The sequence below is a fragment of the Pinus tabuliformis genome, chromosome 4_1, assembly GCF_031772625.1.
Source record: "Pinus tabuliformis cultivar Carrire ecotype Pingquan chromosome 4_1, CPIR1, whole genome shotgun sequence".
Classification (NCBI taxonomy): domain Eukaryota; kingdom Viridiplantae; phylum Streptophyta; class Pinopsida; order Pinales; family Pinaceae; genus Pinus; species Pinus tabuliformis.
Genome location: NC_142303.1, coordinates 220937762 through 220958949, shown reverse-complemented (window position 1 = coordinate 220958949; position 21188 = coordinate 220937762). Strand labels below are relative to the sequence as shown.

Sequence of the window (21188 nt, the reverse complement as noted above, 5' to 3'; positions counted from 1 at the left end):
ATCTGTTTCACTCCTAGTGAATCTCAACTTATTAGACAGCTATCGATCCTCTCATACTGGCCAGCGCCGGGGTGTTTTGCTTCAAGCCATAGAGGGCTTTCTTCCACCTGCATATGCGAGACATTCCTGATTATCAATCTCAGACCCCTGGGCTTGTTCCAGACCTGTGGAGCTACTACATGAGGGGAATGGTTTCCCTTGTAAGATTTTCCTTTGGGTACATCTCAGACATGTACTTTCATGCTCCTTTTGAATTCAGGCATCCCTGTCACCATCTGACTCACAGACCTTCGGTGCTACGTGACAATGGACATGGTCCCTAGTGGACTTCTTGCAATTTGATACAACCCTGAACTCAGAAACATCTTTGAAAATTCTATTTCCACAAACCCTACCTTTCCATCGATGAGTGCCACCCTGAAACCTTTGACTTTCCATTTCCGAGATGGACACCAGGTTCTTCTTCTTGCGATCAGGTACATAAAAGTGATTTGGGGTTCCTTGCTTTCTTCGAAGAGTCGACCATTTCCTTGATGACCTGCATTACATTCAGACACTCCTTCGCATAATGGCCAAACTTATTGCAACCAAGGCATCCGCCTTTCCTTCCACCCTTAGATCCGAACTTCCCAATGAAGTGATCTTTAGATGGGCCATCAGAAACTTCCGCTACGCCATTCTGATAATATGTTCTGCTTCGACTTCACCCTTTGTGAACTTAGAAGAGAGATGTGGAACCCATTGATCCTTTTGTCTTGTTCCTATTGTCTTTGGTGATTGTTCTTTCACTCTTGCTTGGGCATTGTCTTCACCACAGCTCTGATACCATGTTAATTTTAGGTATGTTCTATGCTAAAGCAATTTATTTCAATTTCTTTTCCATATTATCAATCACATCAGCATAAAATAAACTGCAGATAGACATAAATATAAATCGCAGAAGACAAACCAAGACAAGAGGACACAAGATGTGGCGCTAGCCAGGGACAAACCCCAATGTGGGGAAACCTTTGATCAATTCTTCTTTTATGTTCTTCAAAATTTAGCAGAGAAAGTGAGAGAGATAGTACATTTACAATATAAATCAATCACTTTGACTTTTGATATCGGCATGAGATGAGTTGAAGACATATTGCTTCAACTGATTCTCTAAGGTTACTCGTTCACCTATCATAGTGCTGCATCTCGTCTATTTGCTGCACATTATCGTGTGACACCTTGCTGTACTGTCACGTGTTGAACCTTAATGACTGAGCTGCTCTCATCTTCATGCTGCATCTTTCATGGTCTTATTCATCATCAAGCTGCCCATGCTTATGATCTCATTCATCATTATGCTGCCCATGCTCATATCATCATGCATCATTATGCTACCCATGCTCATATCATCATGCTGCTTATTATGCTGCCCATGATCTCATACATCATGCTGCCTTCCTTCGGAGATAGATGCTCCGGCTGTTTCGGCAGTTCCCGATAGTTTCGGCTTTTTCGATAGTTCCGGCTTTTCCGGCAGTTCCGGCATTTCCGGCTTTTCAGACTTTTCTGGCTTTTTCGATATTCCGGCTTTTTCGGCATTTCCGGCTTTTCCAGCAGTTCCCGCTTTTCCAGATTTTTCGGTATTTCCGGCTTTTTCGATTTTCTGGCGTTTCTAGTAGTTCCGGCTTTTCCGGCAGTTCTGGCAATTCTGACTTTTCTGGCAATTCCGGATTTTCCAGCTTTTCCGGTATTTCCCGCTTTTCCGGCGTTTGCGACTTTTCTGGCAATTCCGACGTTTCCGGCTTTTCTGGCAGTTCCAGCTTTTCCAGTTTAGGCAGCTCCGACTTTTCCAGCTTTTCTGGCAGTTCCTGCTTTTCACTTTTCTTTTCCAACTTTTCTGGCTATTCCGGCTTTTCCAGCTTTTCTAGCTTTTCCTTAGGATCTCTCCTCCTACTAAAACCCAAAGACAAGTAGAGAGAGGAAGAGATCCAAGTGTGTGTAGAAATGACTTGAAGTCCTCTTCTATTTATACTAAAACGTAGAGGTTGAATAGACATGACTGTTGGGCTTTTGAGCCTACATAAGTTGCTAACCGACTTAACAATTTGTCCATAACATAAATGGATTCATAACTTCATAAATACTTATTGGAATTGGATGATCTTTAGATCAATCCTACACCTCTCAATGAGAGGGATCCAATAAAAATATCAGTTGCCATAAATAATATGGCCCACATGGAGTTTGGCCCTAGTTTCCAATTTTAACAATCAGTGATCAGGAGCAATGGGTAGTGAGTACTGGGCAGAGAGGCAAAGACAGTGCGAAGAGACCAGTGCAAAAGCAGAGAGCGAGAGCAGCAGTCGAAGCAGGCCACACAGAGCCCAATAGAGATAGCGCAGAGCCCAGAGGGACTGCATCATCCACGCAGAAGGCAGAGGGAGTGACGCAGAGGGTCCCAAAGGTTGCGTAGTGCCTTAGAGGGCTGATGGAGAGGGTCCTGGGGCTGACGTAGTGCAGCAGAAGGTTGACGTAGAGGCCAAAAGGGCCAACGCTGAGCTTCAGAGTCGTCGGAGAGGGTTTCATGGGATAAGTTTTTTGAATACCTATTTCCGAATAGAGAGGTATTCCTGCCGTGTATTTTTTCTTTGTCAGGTGAGCCAGTTAGGCACCCAGTTGTACTCAAGGAAATACTGCATTATATTAAACCCTCAGAATAGCTACACCGTTTTCTCGCGCATTGGGTTTTTCCGGGGACATTTTTCCAAAAAATAACAGTGTCACTTGTGTGTTTGTTTTCTTTCAGTTGATGATCTGTAGATGTTGTGATTGTATTGTGTTTATTTCGGTATTTAAATGTTTTAAATAACTTGTTCAGAATTTACAAGTAGAAGAAATAAACCAGCAGAATACAAATTGATTTTCTAAGAGATAGACTTAGAAATTCAACAATGAGTTCTCCAAAACCCAAAATCGTTTTTGGAAATTCCACCTAGAAGTGTCTCAATTAGATTATTGGCCGTTTTTTTAAATATTTCCTAAGTCTAAACTTAGGGAATATGGTTCATTAATCAGTATTAATTGAGATAAGGTGAGAATCATCTAAAAATTCACGTGGGTCAACTCCAAGATGATCCTAGCCATTGATTAAGTTTTAATCTTGGCCGTTGGTACTCCAACAGTGGATTATAAGAAAAAGTCGATGGGTACTTGGAGAAGATACACCAGAGCAGACACTTAGTTTTTCCAGTAGCAGAGTGATACAGCAGGAGAATTTGAGCCAAAGATCGAGTAGTAGGTGAGAGAGGAGTGAGGCAGTATTCCGGTGGAGGTTTTCAGTGCTGGAAGAGTCAAATTGAGGGAGTGTAAGTTTTCCTTGAGGGATTGCGTAGGCATCAAAAGGACAACAATTTGATCTAGCTGGGGGAGCAGTTAATTCAGTAGCTGGTGATCAGGATTTTGATCATTAGGACCAGTTAATCAGTTCTAGAGCCAAAGAGAAGCAGAGTTATAGATTTCAGAAGTTTCCGAAAGCAGTAACAACAAGGCCTATGCAAGCACTGTGTAGAGGTTGACGTAGAAGAAAGGATGTATTGCTGTGGGGCCAGTTTTGGAAGCTAAAATCATCTGTGGGGTGAAGAAAAATCCTCATAATAATTTTGCGAATGATTCTCTCAGATTGGATTGTCAGTTTGACATCCAAATTATTGTACTTAGATTTGCTTGCCACCTTGCACACACAACTAAGTTGGTGAGAAAAATCCCTTAACCCCACAAAGTGTGGTTGGCGGAAATACTAAGAGATGGGGTTGTCACCTATTCTCAGCTCTCTCCTTTTAAGATCTCTCCTAGGTAAACCTAAGGGGGGTGGTCCCTAGTGAAAATTTGGATGAAGAAAGATATGAGGTTTCTAGGAGATACTGATGTCAATTGGATTACTTTAAGGTTATGAGTAAGTTTCAACGAGTATGATGAGCAATAGAAGATATGAAATGAAAGATATTCTCAATAACCATCAACACATAATTTAAAGATGAACATGTAAAACTACTGTCGTCAAGATTCTTTCAAAATAATAAACACTTGCTCAAAAATAAAATGTTTCAAAATGAAACACCAAGAAATCCTACAAAACAAATGAATGTTAGAAAAAGATTACATCAATTTGCAAGATATATAATTTATCTTAAAGAAATGCTTTAAGCAATGATACTGCCATTCATGATTCAAAAGCATGTTAAATAGCAAATGACTTGCAAAAATGAAATGAACCAAAGCTTTACTTGCCCCAAAAACATATTGCACTTGCTCAATGAAATACTTCAATAAAATGATCACTTCAATGGATGTTCATCATAACAAGTATATAAATAAATTGCAAGTAAAATACTTTGAAAGTAAAGTGAGTTAAATGACATGCACTTAACTAAGGTTGGATGCAATTATCTTCGTAGGTTTTAGACTAAATGCCTATTCTAGGTGAGAGATCTTGTTTTCAAACTCTTGCCACAGGGTAAAAATTGGGGTGACTGTAAAGAAGAAGGGCTGAGGACTCACTAGTAGTCATTAACGATACCCTTCCCCTCAGCCTTACAAGCCATATGTGCCTGCGTTCCTACAAGGGGACAAGCCACCTTCATAACTGCAGTTGCACACACCTTTACCTTGCTTTGTACCAGTGGGAAGAATTTTCCAAGAAAATCTTTGCCCTGTGATGTCTATCAACCAAGCTTATGCTTGGAGGTAATTTGAATTAGAGATGCAAGCTATGCTAATATGCCTAAATGGAATGCATGTAAGTTCTCCCAAAGAAATATTAGTTTGCAATGCTTCAAAATAAGGAAAGAGTACTCAACATAAATTGCAAATATAACTTCAATTGGAGAAATAAATGGAAGTTAGCTTACAAGTGTTGCATGTGTAATTGATTGCATGTAAATTAAAATGATGGAAGTAAGTTGTTTGAAAATAAAACTTGTTTCAAGTAGACAATGATGATATAATGCTTCAATACTCAAGATAACAATGTAGCATAGAAATGAAGCATGTACTCAAGTGATCATGAAACAATTTTCCAAGCTAAATAGAAATAAATTAATAAACTAAATTAAAGTTTGCTAGAAATGTAAAGTGCTTGCATGTGAAGAACAACATTGCTTAAAGTAAAGTGTTAACTTGTATCTCAAAGAAACATGAAATGGAGGATGCAAAGCTTAAGTGAAATTGTAGCAAACTTATCTAAATAAAAAAAATGTGATGATGAGGTTGTGTAAATTTCCAATTAAGCATGCAAATAAAATGAAAAGTAAGAGAATGCAAAAGTCAATCCACCCACATATTTCTCTCCCTAAATGGAGAGAAGGGATGCCATGGGTGAAACCCAAGCTCCCGCAAGAAAATTAGATCTTTTATTAACTTGCTACAAAGATGAGAAGCCTTCAATGAGGATCTTTACAACATGTGATGCTTTTGAGCACTAGATCTTCTTCTTGATAATTAAAATTAATAACTAAAGAAGTACAACAAAATGGTTCTGAAATCTGAAAATGGTTAAGGCCTTTTTTGCATTCAAAAATCAGCCTCCAAGATAGATGAATGCTTGTGCAAGAGAAGAGAGGCTAGTCCTCTTTTGTCAATGGCCTTGTCAAAAAATCAGTCTTCCAACAATGCTAAGGTCCTAAAAACAAATGGTAAGTAGTTTCAAGACTTTGGCTCTTCAATCCTGTCAACCAAAGGGTGAGCCAATCCTCAAATAAAATCTGACATTTCTCTGCAAAAGTAACCTTCAATATTAGTGGAAACTAAAGAGAAATGTTAGCAAATAATATCTACAAATATTCCACAAATTAGATCAAGGAATTAGAGCAAGACTCCTCTCCTTGCTTAATCTTCAACATGCTCTTCAATAGAAAAATAAAATCGATATTAGCACAAGAATTTGAGATAAATGATTTTAAATTAATTTTGACTTGAAATTCAAGCTAAGGCCAAGGATCCCTGCAAGCACAAAATCATAAGATGAGGCCTTGGGAAACAACAAATGTGGGTTCTCTTGTGAGTTTGCTCAAAAGTGGGATGATTCCTCCAAGAATTTCCCCTCACGCTTGAGGCTTGATCCAAACTATGTTTTTACACAACTTCAAATACACATGAGATCCATATGGGTTTAGAAAAACACAATGATAAAGAAATTTTAGAAATTTATTGGAAAATCAGCTAAAACATTCCCTATCTAGATCAAATTTTCAAAACCAAATGCCAATGTAAGGTGGCTCTAAATTAACAAATCTCTAAAAGCATAATGGATATAATGAACACAACAACACAAGTAGAAAGGTGAAGCACAATGATCAAGATATTACCATGCTCAAGAAGAACAACACCTCATAAATGAACCCCTAAGTCTTTTATTGCAATAGAATGTAAGCATACACAAGAGCAGAACTTCCCCAAGCACAATAGCTTGTTTCAATGATACCAAATGAGAGCCCAATTGAATGGGAGCAAATCCCAATGTAAACCCCAATGCCAAGTGTAGAAATGGAGAAAATATCAAGGAAAATTGGAATTTGTTGTTTGGAGCCCCAATGCCAAGTGTAGAGGTCAAAATTTGGATTGTAGACAACATTTTTCTTCAACCCTTGTGCAAAATTCGTTTTTCCTCCTTCTGATTGCCATGTGATGCAGCGAAACTGCACCAATTACACAAATTCTGAATTTAAACAATTAAAAACCCTATTTACCAAACTATCAGACCCCGATCTCTTGCGTGGATTCCAAACAAATTAAATTCCAGTTCAAACCTTATCGTGTCCGAATCAAATGCTAACTAGCACGCATCTTCCAGAGATATCCGTTGGATCTCGTCCATTCATAATGAACGGCTATGATTGATCCGGAATTCAATTGGATTAAATCATAGTCCATAAAATATCGCATTTGAAATTTGGATTAAACTGTGTGCATCTTCCGACGCGATTACCGTCGGATCACTTCAACGGTCATGATCGATTTATCAATTAACTTGATTTTATAATGTTATCGGGTCTGTTTCTTGTGTTAAAGTGCGTGCACATTCACCAGCGAACACCGTTGATCTTCTCCCAAATAAATCATCATTGATCCATCCTGTGATCACTGATGATTTGTCAGTTCATTCAATCTTGGTCCGCTTTCAATCGGCGATCAACAAATTAAAGCCTTTGTCTAGGCGATCCTCAAATGCCAGTCTCCACTAAAGGTTTTAATTTCGCACAATTTCCTGTATCTAACAGAGGATTCAACCTACGATTTAAAGAATCAACGAAACCAAATCACATAATAAAAGATCACACAGAAACAAGTTTTAAACACAAAAATCCTTTCATTCATAACAATATTTACATATATATTCAGAACATCTCGTGCTCTGATCTATTCTCTCCACTACTTAGCTCTCTCTAACACTTGTTCTTCACTCTCCTTGCAGGCTTACATTTATAGATTAATTACATAATTATGGATTATACTAAATCCATGGTTTTGCCCATAATTTACTCAACTAATTCCTATTCGAGGATCTCGTAATCCCTAGGGATCTCTACGAGATCTACACATATCAATTATCCCTAATATTCTCACATAGTTGATAATATTTCACAACTGAAAACCTCACGCATAGATTTCTCACTCAATCTATATAAGATTCCTAAAAATGATTAAAAACATCACCCCCTAAATCAACCAAATGAACAATAATATTATGAGCAGGATGCTCCTGCATCACCATGTGCGATGAATGGTGGGAGGAATGGGAGAGCCATCCCACAAATTTTTCAAGCTAACTGTCGTAGAGTGTTGATTTGTGGTAGCATCGGATGTGCTCTAGCCATGAAAATTGGTGGAGAGGCTAAGGCAAATAAGATTTCCAAGATCCAAAAATTGTTTTGAGAAATTTTATCCGGATGAGGAGTTATTAAAATAATTAATATTTTTAATGGGATCTTAAGTCTAAACTTAGGAAAATAAAAATATTAACAGGTATTAATAAAGATAAGGATGAGAAGCTTCTAAGAGACGAGGATCAAGTTTGTTTTAATCTTAGCCGTTGATTAGAGACTTAATCTCAACTGTTGATTCATCAACAAGAAAAGTATAAGAGAAAACTTGAGGGTCATTTGGAAACACACTAGCGGATACTCAGTATCTCAAGGAAAATCGATGCTCAGAGAGAGTGAAACTAATTTCAGAGGGAGAGTTGCAGGGTGGAGGAAGAGGGGGTGATTAGCAGCAGTCAGGGAGCTCAGAAGAGGTGACACAAAGACTCTAAGAGACATCGCAGAGGGAGACGCAAATCATAGAGACACAGTGGATGACGCAAAGAAGGAAAGAGCAACGCAGAGCCACACAGAATGACGTAGGGTTGACGCAATAGGGAAAGGAAGTCCTCCATGGTGTCAAAAAGTCTTGGAGAAAAGTCTCAAGTGTTTTCTCCCAGTGTCTATGCAAAACTTTTTTGTAAAAGTGATTGTTGACCAAAGGACAAAAAAGTTGGCTATTCCCTCAACTTCAATAGGATGGAATTGAATACAATTTTTTATGAATCGTCGATCCAAATGGCTCTGAATAGAACCTATAACAGGGTCTCGAAAAAGAAGTAATTTCTTTTGGGCTTGTATCCTCTTTCTGGGTTCACTAGGATTTTTCCTAGTCGGGATCTCGAGTTATTTTGGTGAGAACCTGATACCCCTATTGTCATCTCAGCAAATACTCTTTGTTCCGCAAGGAATTGTAATGTGTTTTTATGGTATTGCAGGTCTGTTCATTAGCTCTTATCTGTGGTGCACAATTTTGTTCAATGTTAATATTTACTTAAGGGATTTCGTAAATAACTTATTTAGAAATAAGTAGGTAAAATAAATCAGTTGCTGCAGTAATAGAATTTTTGTTTAGAAATTTTCACATAGAGAGACACCTCTACCAAAACAAACTCAATCTGTTGTGTGTAGAGCTCCAAATTAATGGATGAACTAAACTGCGTGGGTGTTGCACTGGGAGATGCTTAGACACTGTGAAAATTCCTAAATCTAACTCATCAGACACCCCTACTGCAATCACTGGTTTACAATCTCCTACTTGTTCTTTACATTAACAAGTTATTTAATTGCATAAACATTGAAGTAAACACTATTGCAACCTTCACAAATATATAGATCATGCATTGAAATAAACTGAGACAATAACACAAGGGATACCGTTATTTTTGGACAATTGTCCCCGGAAAAACCCAATTCAGAAAAATTGGTGCAGCATATACAGGGTGTATTATTAAGCAGATTTATGAATACAACTAAGGTGCCAAAAATGGCTCACCCAACAGAGAATATCCTTGGCAATAGTACCTCTATCCGGAGACAGATATTTCGACAAATCAGCAAACGGATGATCAAACCCCACAGCGACTCCGGTTGTTCCCTATGTTGGACAAAGCAAGCTGCTCCAAGCATTGTTCTAGAACTGTGTCACTCCTCCAGTGTTGATTTGGAGTAGCATCGGATGTGCTCTAGCCACGAAATTTGGTGGAGAGGCTGGGGCACATGAGATCTCCAATACCCAAAAAGGGTTTGGGCAAATTCTAAACAGTTCAGGAGATATTAAAATAATTAATATTTTTAATGGAGTCCCTAAGTCTAAATTTAGAGAAAATAAAATATTAATGTGGATTAATATGAAGCTGTGTTAGAATGGTCCAAAAGACATGGATCAAGCTAGATCTAATCTTAGCCGTTTATTAGGGATTTAATCTCGGCCGTTGATATGTCAATGAGAAAAGTATAAGAGGGGGCCTGAAGGTCACTTGGAGAGTACACCAGAGTGATTAGTCATTCTATTCTCTAGAGCGGGGTTTGCTAAGAGAGATATAATTAGTGATCGGAGATGCAGCTGAGGGGCATTTGAGTACAGAGAAATAGAGAGGCAGAGATAGTGCTGAGAGAGTAGTGCAGTAGCCAAGGAGAGTGACGCAGAGCTAGCCAGGGCTCACGCAGGGCCACGCAGAGCCTCAGAGAGGGCAGTGTTGCTAACGTAGGGCCTCCTAGGGCTAATGCAGACCGATTTGGGGTGACATAGGGCCAACGTGAGGCAGAGAGGGGTTGACGCAATCCAAAGAGAGGTTGACGCTAGGGTTTTAGGGGCAGATTTGTGCTGAGTAGCTGCTGGAAGGATTATCTGGGGTTTCAGCCAGAAGATTTGTTAGAAACTGAGAGGTATTACTGCCAAGAAAATTCTCTATTGGGTAGGCCAGTTTCGAAACCCAGATTGTACTCTGATATTTCTTAATAAGAAAACCCTCAGATAGCTGCACCAATTTTCCCACATTGGGTTTTTCCGGGGACATTCGTCCAAAAATAATGGTGTCATATGGTGTGTTTGTTTCTGTTTCTTTTAGTTGTTGATCTATAATATGTTGAGCATGCACTAGTGTTTATTTTCAGTATTTACATTGTAAATAACTTGCTAAGAAAAATAACAAGTAGGTAGGAATAAATCAGATAAAGTGCATGGAGGGTTTCTAACTAAGTAAACTTAGAAACTTCAACATGGTATCAGAGGGTTAGATCATAGGAGGACTAAGGACATCAATCAAGCAGAGCAATAGCAGCAGAAAACAGTTGTCCCAAGGTGATAGAAGTTGTTTCTAGCAGAGCAGCAACAAGGAAGGATGACATAGTGCCTGCATCATCAAGGGTGAGCCAGGAAGAGGCAGTGCAGAGGCTAAGGAAGGCAAAAGGAGCCTCATGCAAAGCCACGCGATAGTTGGGAGGGCTGACGCAGTTGGCTGAGAAGGTCGGGTTGCTGGTGCTGGGATTGCCCAGAGCTTGTGAGCTCTCACCTTCAGGTTGCTAGGGTTTAGAAGGCTGCGGGAATATTACAGAGTGGAGGTGGTGAGATACTGTAGTCAGAACAATACCTGACAGAGCAAGGCCAGAGGAGTTGCTACCAAGGGTTTCTAGCTGAGGAACCCGGATCAGGTGCGGTTGCACAAGACAGTCAGAGTAGGGGGCATCTCGATAGCGACAGAAGGATTTCTAGGAGGGAAATTGAGACTCAGAGGGAGTCCAGAAGGGAACTTCCAGACGGGAAGTAGAGACTCAGAGGAGTCGAATAGAGAGCTTCTAGGAGGGAAGTAGAAGAGCATCATGGCACTACACGGAGTAAGAGACTAGGATACACTGGACGGAGCACCGAACTTCGCAGTTTGGAAGGCAGAATCTTATCTGTACTTGACAGGAGTCATGTCAAGAACTTCGCCTTGAAGGTAATAGCTATCCCAGTTGACCCCAATGACAATGACAAGTACGACGAGGCGATGGCAAGGGCCAAGAGCATTATCCTTGACGGGGTCAAGGATCATGTAGTACCACACATAGCCGAGAAGGAAATGACATTTGAGATGTGGGAGGCTCTCAAGAAGCTATACCAGCATACTTCTATGCAGAGAAGAATGCTACTTGAGAATCAGTGGAGGTCGTATCAGATGAAGAAGGGAGAACCGATTTACACCTTCCTCGGAGGACTGAATGAGATCCAAGATCAGTTGACGGCTATAGAGTCGACATTGGATCAAGAGCTGATGGTGAGGACAACCTTGAATGCTCTCAGAAGACTGGGAGGTATTTGTCAGAGTATACTGGGAGGACTCTATAGATATGATCTTATATTTACATTATGATGGAGATATATTGTAGAGAAGATATACTATCATTATATGTAGAGAGATATCTCATATCTATTATGATGCTTTGGGACGAGATGTCCAGCTCTTTGCCAGGAAGAGATCAATGACATCGAAGACGGGTAGTAGCAACAAGGGGATCAAAATAAGCAGGAGGAGGAAGATGTGGCCCTAGCATCTGAGGGACAGCAGGAGAAGCAAAAGAAGAAATCTCTCCAAGATCAAGTGCTTCTACTGTGGGGAGCTGGGTCATTATGCGACCCAGTGTCTAAGGAAGAAGAGTAAGGGAGAGTCTTTCGAGACTAAGGCAGCGCCGACACGGGCAGAGAAGGAAGTTTTGACAACGATGATTGTGCCATGAGTGCACATGCACCACTTGAGAAGAAGTGGGGAGACGGTGAGCTGTAGTCAGGCGGACTACATGCGATGAGGGGCAAGATCCTTGAGGTACCCAACCTCTTGGATTAGACCTTGCCACGGGAACCCCGAAGAAGAGTAGCAGAATTGGCTGAGCCGGGTAGAGATGAATGAGGATGGAGCGGGAGAGAGAGCTACAGTGCAGGAGTCCCGAGACAACGCGAGGCTAGCAAGCTGCAACAGTGCGAGAGGCACAGGAGTGTTACACCAGTGCATGATGGCACAGAGAGGTGTGCAATGGTGCGAGATGCAGGGAGTTGTTGCAGCATCGCAGAGGTCAGAGAGGGAGCACTTGTCAGCGGTAGAGGGAGCTTCAGCATAAGTGGGTGTCTCTAGCCCAACAGGGAGGTCAGTTGGGAGATCAGTTACTTACTTCTCAGTAACTAAGTTGCAGTGCAGCAGTGGGCAACACGATGCAACATGATGAGGGGAGGTGCAGTGCATATGTAGTGTTGGGAGAAAGGACCAGCAACAACATGGATGCAGAGGGAGTTGTACAGATGCAGCAGTGGCAGTGGTAGAACCATGGGCAGCAATATAGGATACAACAGTGCAGAGGATGTTGGGCAGGAAGGCCTAGCATCAGCATAGGGACCGATGCCAAATGATCAGAGTAATTCTCAGTGAGGAGTATTGCTAGAGCACAGTCCTCGCTAAGAGGGAGTGTTGATTTGGGGTAGCAACGGATGTGCTCTAGCCACGAAATTTAGTGGAGAGGCTAGGGCACATGAGATCTCCAATACCCAGAAAGGTTTTGGGCATATTCTAAACAGTTCAGGAGATATTAAAATAATTAATATTTTTAATGGAGTCCCTAAGTCTATTTATATTAATGTGGATTAATATGAAACTGTGTTAGAATGGTCCAAAAGACATGGATCAAGGCAGATCTAATTTTAGCCGTTGATTAGGGACTTAATCTCGGCTGTTGATATGTAAACGAGAAAAGTATAAGAGGGGGCTTGAGGGTCACTTGGAGAGTACACCAGAGTGATCAGTCATTCTATTCTCTAGAGCGAGGTTTGCTAAGAGAGATAGAATTAGTGATCGGGCGATGCAGCTGAGGGGCATTTGAGTGCAGATAGACAGAGAGGCAGAGATAGTGCTAGGAGAGCAGTGCAGTAGCCAAGGAGAGTGATGCAGAGCCAGCCAGGGCTCACGCAGGTCCACGCAAAGCCTCAGAGAGGCCAGCGTTGTTGACGCAGAGGGCCAGAGGGCTAACGCAGGGCCTCCCAGGGCTGACATAGACCCATCCGGCGTGACGCATGGCTAGCGTGAGGTAGAGAGGGGCTGACATAGTCCAGAGAGAGGTTGACGCTGGGGTTTTCAGGGCAGATTTGTGCTGAGTACTGTCGGAAGGATTGTCCGGGGTTTTAGCCAAAAGATTTGTCAGAAACTGAGAGGTATTACTGCCAAGGAAATTCTCTATTAGGTAGGCCAGTTTCGGCATCCAGATTGTACTCTGATATTTCTTAATAAGAAAATCTTCAGACAGTTGCACCGGTTTTCCCACATTGGGTTTTTCCGGGGACATTAGTCCAAAAATAATGGTATCATATGGTGTGTTTGTTTCTGTTTCTTTTAGTTGCTGATCTGTAATATGTTGAACATGCACTAGTGTTTATTTTCAGTATTTACATTGTAAATAACTTGTTAAGAAAAATAACAAATAGGTAGGAATAAATCAGACAAAGTGCATGGAGGGTTTTCTAACTAAGTAAACTTAGAAACTTCAGCACCTAGGAGCTGCGTCACCCTCTCCCGGTTCAAAATATGTTGATCTTCTCTTAGTCTGCCGCACAGAATCTCCCAGTGCTACCTTTAAGGCCCAACGTCAGCCTTTGTGGCTTCTGTGTCTCACTATGTCAACCCTCTACGTCCGCTGCATCAACCCTTCTAGGGTTTGCGCTGTCTCTCCCAGCACTGCGCTGCCTCTCTGCTATATATTCTTCAGCGTCGGATGAAAATCCCTTGCTGAACTGACCCTCGCTACAACTTTGATCACTAACTCAATTTTCTTAGCAAACCTCGCCCCAGAAAATCGAATTCTTTGATCTCCCTTGATGTGTCTCCAAGTGGACCCTCAAGCCTCCTCTTATACTTTTCCTATTGATGATTCAACGACCATGATCTAATCTCTAATCAATGGCTAAGATTAAAACAACTTGATCCTCATTACATAGAATATTCTCACCCATATTCTTATTGATACACATTAATATTTTTTATTTCCTAGTTTAGACTTAGGAACCCATTAAAAATATTAATTATTTTAATAACTTCTCATTCGGGTGGAATTTCTCCACACTATTTCTGGGTTCTGGAGTTCTCATGTGTTCTAGACCCTCCACAAAATTTCCGAGCTAGAGCACATCCGATGCTACCCAAACTCAACACTCCCTCTTAGCGAGGAATGTGCTCTAGCAATACTTCTCAAATAGAAGCATCACACTGATCCATGGCATCGGTCCTTTGTGCTGCTGATACTTGGGCTGATGCCCTTCATCCACTGCACTGCTGCTTCCTGTACTGCTGCCCATGACTCTGCCATTGCCATTGCTACATCTGTATCGCAGCTCCCTCCCAAAATGCTGCATCATGTTGCCCATAGCACTGTCACGGCTAATTGTTGCACTGCAACTCAGTTACTGAGAAGTAACTAACTGAAACTTCACCAAACATCTGACATCCTGGTCAGTATGGATGCCTCATGATCCTAAAGCTACCTTTGCTGCTAATCTGTGCTGACCCTTGTTGCTGCAAGCTGTCATGTGCCTCTCGCACTATTACAACATCCACTGCGCTGCCTCAGACTTTGGCACTCTAGCAATGCTACTGTCGCTCCATCACACCTCGCTCCAACCGACACTCGTCATTATGCTACTGTCGTTAAGGGTTCCCGTAGCTGTATGTGATCCAAGAGTTTGGGTACCTCAAGGATCTTGCCCCTTCACCATGTAGTCCTCTAGACTATAGCTCGATGTCGCCCCACCTCTTCTCTAGAGGGTCATGAGCACTCATGGCACAATCATCATCATCCCGGACATCCTTCACCTCCTTTGTTGGAGCAGCGTTTGAGTCAGAAGCCTCTCCATTGCCTTTCTTCTTGGGGCACTGAGAGGCATAATGTCCCAGTTCCTCACAATTGAAGCACTTGACATTAGAGATGTCCTTCTTCTTCCTCTTCTGTAGCCCCTGCTGTCCCGTTGATGTGAGAGCTGCATCCTCTTCCACCTCCTTTTTGATTCCAACCGCCATGGTCAATCTCCTGAGCTCTTCCTATCGAAGAGTTGTCCCACATCTCCTCCCAGCTGAGGATAGTTTCTCTGTCCAAAATTCTTTGGACAAACGTCTCCCACTCCTCGGATACTACATTCAGGGCAATCTTGACTAAGAACTATGGATCTGGAGTATACCCTACAAAAGTAAGTTGGTTGCGAATCCACTGCAACTTGAGAAGGAAGGGATATATCTCCTCCCCTTTCTGCATCTGGTATGACCTCAGCTGATTCTCCAATAACATCTTCCATTGCACGGAAGAGCCCTAGTATAAGGTGGTCAGGGTCCCCTGCATCTCCCTTGCTATTGTCTTCTCAACAATATGTGGTATGACATGGTCCTTGACCCCATCTAGGATCATGCATTTCGCCTTCGCCTGGGCCTCCTCATACTTCTCGGTTGCATTAAAGCTACTACTTTCAAGGCATAGTCCTTAATGCGATGTTTATCCAGATTGCCAGGATCCTAGCCTTCCAGATGACAAAATTGGAAGCTCCATTCAATTTGTCCTGATCCCTCAATCCGTTCACTGCCATCTCTTCTCCTCTTCTCTAAACTCCCTCTGAGTTTTGATTTCCCTCTCAGAAATTCTCTGACCAACCGTCGAATCACTCCTCTCCAAACCTCCTTTGCCGCTGTAACCCGGATCTAGATTCTTAGCTAGAAATCTGTCGAGGTAGTACTTCCCTCTACCTTGGTTCGGTCTCCTTAGACACTGTTCTGCACCGACAGAACCAGCATCCCACTAGCTCCACAATCCAAAATCTACATAGCTCCCTTAGCCCCGGCAACTTGAAGACTCTGAGCCCTTCAGGCTCTACGCAATCTCTGTGTGGGTTGAATCTGCTGCTCCCAGCCAACTACATCAATCGTTCCTAGCTAAGAAGGATGACATGGCTCTGTGTGAGCCTGAGCTGCCCTCCTCTGCCTCTGCGCTAGCCCTAATGGCTGACTCAGCTACTGCATCTTCCTCTCTTGGCTCAGAATGCTGATGCAGGCAATGTGTGAGCCTCTGCATCACCTCTTTTGCACTGCGTCTCTCCTCCTTCTGGCCCTCCGGCTCTGGAACACTGTTGTCTCTCTAGATAGTTGCTTCTCTGCTGAAAATTCTCATATTTCTCGGTTGGTGTCTTCAGTGATCTATGATCTGCAACCTCGCTCTGATACCATACTTGTTCATTACATTAACAGGTTATTTAATTGCATAAACATTGAAGTAAACACTATTGCAGCCTTCACAAATATACAGATCATGCACTGAAATAAACTGAGATAATAACACAAGGGACACCGTTATTTTTGGACAGCATATAGAGGGTTTGTATTATTAAGTAGATTCGTGAATACAGCTAGGGTGCCAGAAATGGCTCACACAACAGAGAATATCCTTGGCAGTAGTACCTCTATCCGGAGATAGATATTCTGGCAAATCAGTAAACAGATGATCAAACCCTATAGTGACTCTGGTTGTTCTCTATGCTGGACAATGAAAGCTGCTCCAAGCACTGCTTTAGAACTGCGTCACTCCTCCAAAAGCTGCGTCACCCTCTCCCGGCTCATAATCTGCTGATCTTCTCCCAGTCCGCCCCACAGAATCTCCCTAGCGTTGCCTCTGAGGCCCAGCATCAGCCTCTGCGGCTTCTGCATCTCACTGTGTCAGCCCTCTACGTACTCTGCGTCAACCCTTCTAGGGCCTGCAGTGTCTCTCCCGACACTGCGTTGCCTCTTTGCTATGTATTCTTCAACCTCTGATGAAAATCCCTTGCTAAACTCCCCCTCCCTACAACTCTGATCACTAACTCGATTTCCTCAGCAAACCCTCGCCCGAGAAAATCGAATTCTTTGATCTCTCTTGGTGTGTCTCCAACTGACCCTCAAGTCTCCTCTTATACTTTTCCTATTGATGAATCAACGGTCGTGATCTAATCTCTAATCAACGACTAAGATTAAAACAACTTGACCCTCATCACTTAGAACCTTCTCACCCATATTCTTATTAATACACATTAATATTTTTATTTTCCTAAGTTTAGACTTAGGAACTCATTAAAAATATTAATTATTTTAATAACTCCTCATTTGGGTTGAATTTCTCCAAACAATTTCTGGGTTTTGAAGATCCATGTGTTCTAGCCCCTCGACAAAATTTCAGAGCTAGAGCACATACGATGCTACCCAAAATCAATAGACACTGCGACAATTGATACGTACAAGTGTGATAGAAGACTATAGTTTTGTAGGAACATTTACCATAAATTTTTCATGAAATATTTCCCAAATATTTCCCTTGCCCATGCGTTAATCTTCACAATAAATCGATCTGCCAAATGAGATGTGCGTACTGCTAATCCTAGCCCACCAAATCAATTTCACCATGTGCAAATTTCCATGTGCCATGTGGGTGCCCACTCAACCTCCAGCTTGTCACTTAACTTGTCTTGGACTTGGGTTTTAATTTCCAAGTCATTTCCACACTATTTTGGCATGTGGGAATTTTATTTTCTCCATTTTTTTTATTTTATTTTTGGGTTCTTTATTTCTCATTTTCCCACCAAACTTTGGAAAAAGTGGGTTTTGGGGGTTTATAACTTATGTTGAGCGGATTCAGAGATGCAGATTGGGTAGGTAGTTCAGTGGACAAGAAAAGTACCTTTGGGTACTATTTCAGTGTTAGATCAGGGATGTTCTCTTGGTGTAGCAGGAAACAGAAGTCAATAGCATTGAGCTCAGTTGAAGCAGAATATACGGCGACTAGCACAACTACGTGCAAAGCCATATGGCTTAGGAAATTGCTGGTGAGTTTGTTGAGGAAGAAAATGGGAGTGACCAATGTTTATAGTGATACTCAGAGTTGCATAAAACTCTCTGAGAATCTAGTATTTCATGATAGTTCAAAGCACATTGATATCAGATGTCACTTCATCAGGGATTGTGTTCAACGTGGGGCAATCTAGCTATAATATGTCCCCACATGCAATCAGATAGCAGGTATACTCACTAAAGCTCTAAGGAGAGCTAAGTTCATCTAGTTCAGAGAACATATGGGTATGGTGGAGACTCCGTTTCAATAGATTCTCCGCAGCAGCAGTTGAGAGGGAGTTGCAGTGCAAATGCAGTAGTTGACAGTAGTTCAGAAGGGTCAACAACAACATAGATGCAACACATATCAAAGTTACGCAGTTGTTGGTGGGCAGCAGGAGCCACACATCAACAACGTGACAAGAGATGGTGCAGAGATAGAGTGATGTTCAGTGGGTTGCAGTACTATAACACATTCCTCGCTAAGAGGGAGTGTTGATTTTTGTAGCATCAGATGTGTTCTAGCCATGAAATTTTGTGGAATGCTAGAATACATGTATTCTCCAAAACCCAAAAATCGTTTCAGGAAATTCCACCTAGAGACGACTTAATTAAAATATTTTTATTTTTTAAATGGAAATCTGGTTAATTAAAGGGTATTAATTAAGTCATGGTGAGAATCTTCTTGAAGAAGACATGGATTGATTTCTAGTTAATCTTAGCCAATGATTATGTTTTAATCTTGGTCATTGGTGCTCCAACAAAAGACTATAAGAAGAAATCAATGGGTAGATGGAGAACACACCAGTGCAGATACTCAGTTGCTCAAGCAGATCGATTTTCTCAATGGCTAAAGTTCGGCAAGAGAAAATTGAGTCAAGAGAGTGAGTTGCAGGGGGGAGAGAGAGGGCACTAGCATAGTGCAGGACAAATCTGGAGGAGGCTACACAGAGGAGTGACGCAGGTCAGTGCAGCAGAAGGGTTGATGCAGGGCCCATGCAATCACTGCGCAGAGAGTGACGTAGAAGGGCCAGTGAAAGACACAGGAGGTCCTCTTTGGGGTCAAAAAATGTTGGGGAGTGTGAGAAATTCACCAGTAAATTTCTCTCAGTGTTTCTTCCTCTATTTTGTCTTGTACATAAATTATTGTTGAAGATTAACAAAAGAAACCCTCATCTGCTGCACCGGTTTTCCCACATTGGGTTTTTCCGGGGACAATTCTCCAAAAATAACTCTCATTGTGGTTATATATGTGCTAGTATTTTCCTTGTACTTATCTTCCGCGGAATTTTATTTGTGAAAGCTACAGTGTATGTATTTTGATATTTTCTGTAGAAAACTGCAAATAATTTGTTTAAGTAATTTAACAAATAGAAGAAATATTATCAGTTACTGCAGTAAGGATTCGAGATCACTAAATTTTTCACATTGTAGTCCTGAGTCATATCCCTTAGAAGTGTATTGAATCTCTGGTTAAATTCTTCCACCATTTCATTTTCTCTTTTCTTAATATTGTTGAATTCTTTAACCGGATATTTTCGTTCTCTTTTGTCCCCATATTTATCTCTAAAAACATCAAGGAGAGTCTTGAAAGAGTCAAAGGCATTATCGGCCTTATCTTGAAACCAGTCAAAAGCATCATCTTCTAAGGATAGGATAAACAACTTCATTCTGACATCTTCATGGTTGTAAGCTGCAGTATGAGCAAATCTCTGGATGAAGCAGTTAAACTTCTTAATATGTGCTTTAGCGTTGATGGCATTATTCCCTTGGAAAAGTGGTAGCTTGCTCATGGTAGATTCATTTGGAAAGTCATGTGGATACCCCTGAATGTTGGTGAAGTTGCAAGGCCTGTAAAAGTCACCCATGATATCTGGATTGATAGGATAGTTGATAAAAAGAAAATGGATATCAAGGAGAGGTTCCTGTCCGAAAAAATTTGAACGATCTCTAGAGTGTAACTTGTTTAACCAGACTCTTAGAACTTTTTCAAGATCGGAAGCGGGGTTAACAAGGCTACCAGGATTCCTTCTAGAGTATGTTCGTGTGAATGGATGAATAAATGGAGTCACCACCCAAACAAGAAACCAACCTAAATGTCTAGGTGCTAAATGTGAGAACGAACAAGATGAGAAGATTAGTGAGAGGAAAAAGGATAAGGTGATGAGAAGATGAACGATGATGAGAGAAGGGTGCTAAAAGGTGTGGCATTGATGGGACAGTAAATGAAGAATGAAGGAACACAAGATGATATGATAAAAGAGGATGTTGTGAGGACTAAGAAAGAAAAATCTAACCTCGAAAACGATGCCAGAAAATGTTGTGGCATTGCTGGCTAAAATAAAAGGATGGAAAAATGAAGGCTTATGAAGAATGTTGTCAAAGCGCCGATAACAAAATAAATTTATTCTCGACACCAACGCCTGAAAATGTTGTCGCCCAGATTGTACAGGCACTGTGACAACTGCCCAGGGCGGGGACTGTAACTCTGATCCCCTCCCACTCCATTATAGTTGTCTCCCAACAACAGACCATGGGGGGTAGTCCCTATGGAATGAAATGAAGGAAAACAAGTTGGAAACCAACTTGCTTGGGAGACACAAATGAGTGGCCTACCTACTTGGTAGCAGTTTAACAAGATTAATGATTAGATTAGATTTTTCAAGTATGAGACCAGTGCCTTATGGAGTCACAATTCTTGCTTAATGTAAATTAATGCCAAGTAACCAGATGGACACCCGCTGCTTGAATGATCAACTAGCCTATATGATATGCAAGTCCTAGGGTCTAGGTGTGATGTAGTGATCTTGGTTAATTTTAATTATATGCCTAGTCTAAGAAGAACCTTCCCCTAACTGTTTTGAGAAACAATCCTCAAAGTAAGTTGTGAAATGGAAGCCAATGGGAAGCAGGCAATGGTCTCATTAACAATACCTCCCCTTGTGTTCCGCTCACCTAGTGCCTCTCGCGTTGCAGAGACTGTGGCTCTCACCCACTGCAA

General features: G+C 41.5%; 1 protein-coding gene across 1 annotated transcript in view; it reads right to left on the bottom strand.

Annotated features, from left to right (window-relative positions):
- LOC149175031 (lysine-ketoglutarate reductase/saccharopine dehydrogenase bifunctional enzyme) overlaps positions 1 to 21188 on the bottom strand; it is a 573325-nt gene that overhangs the window by 154623 nt on the left and 397514 nt on the right. The gene's annotated exons all lie outside the window — the stretch shown is intronic.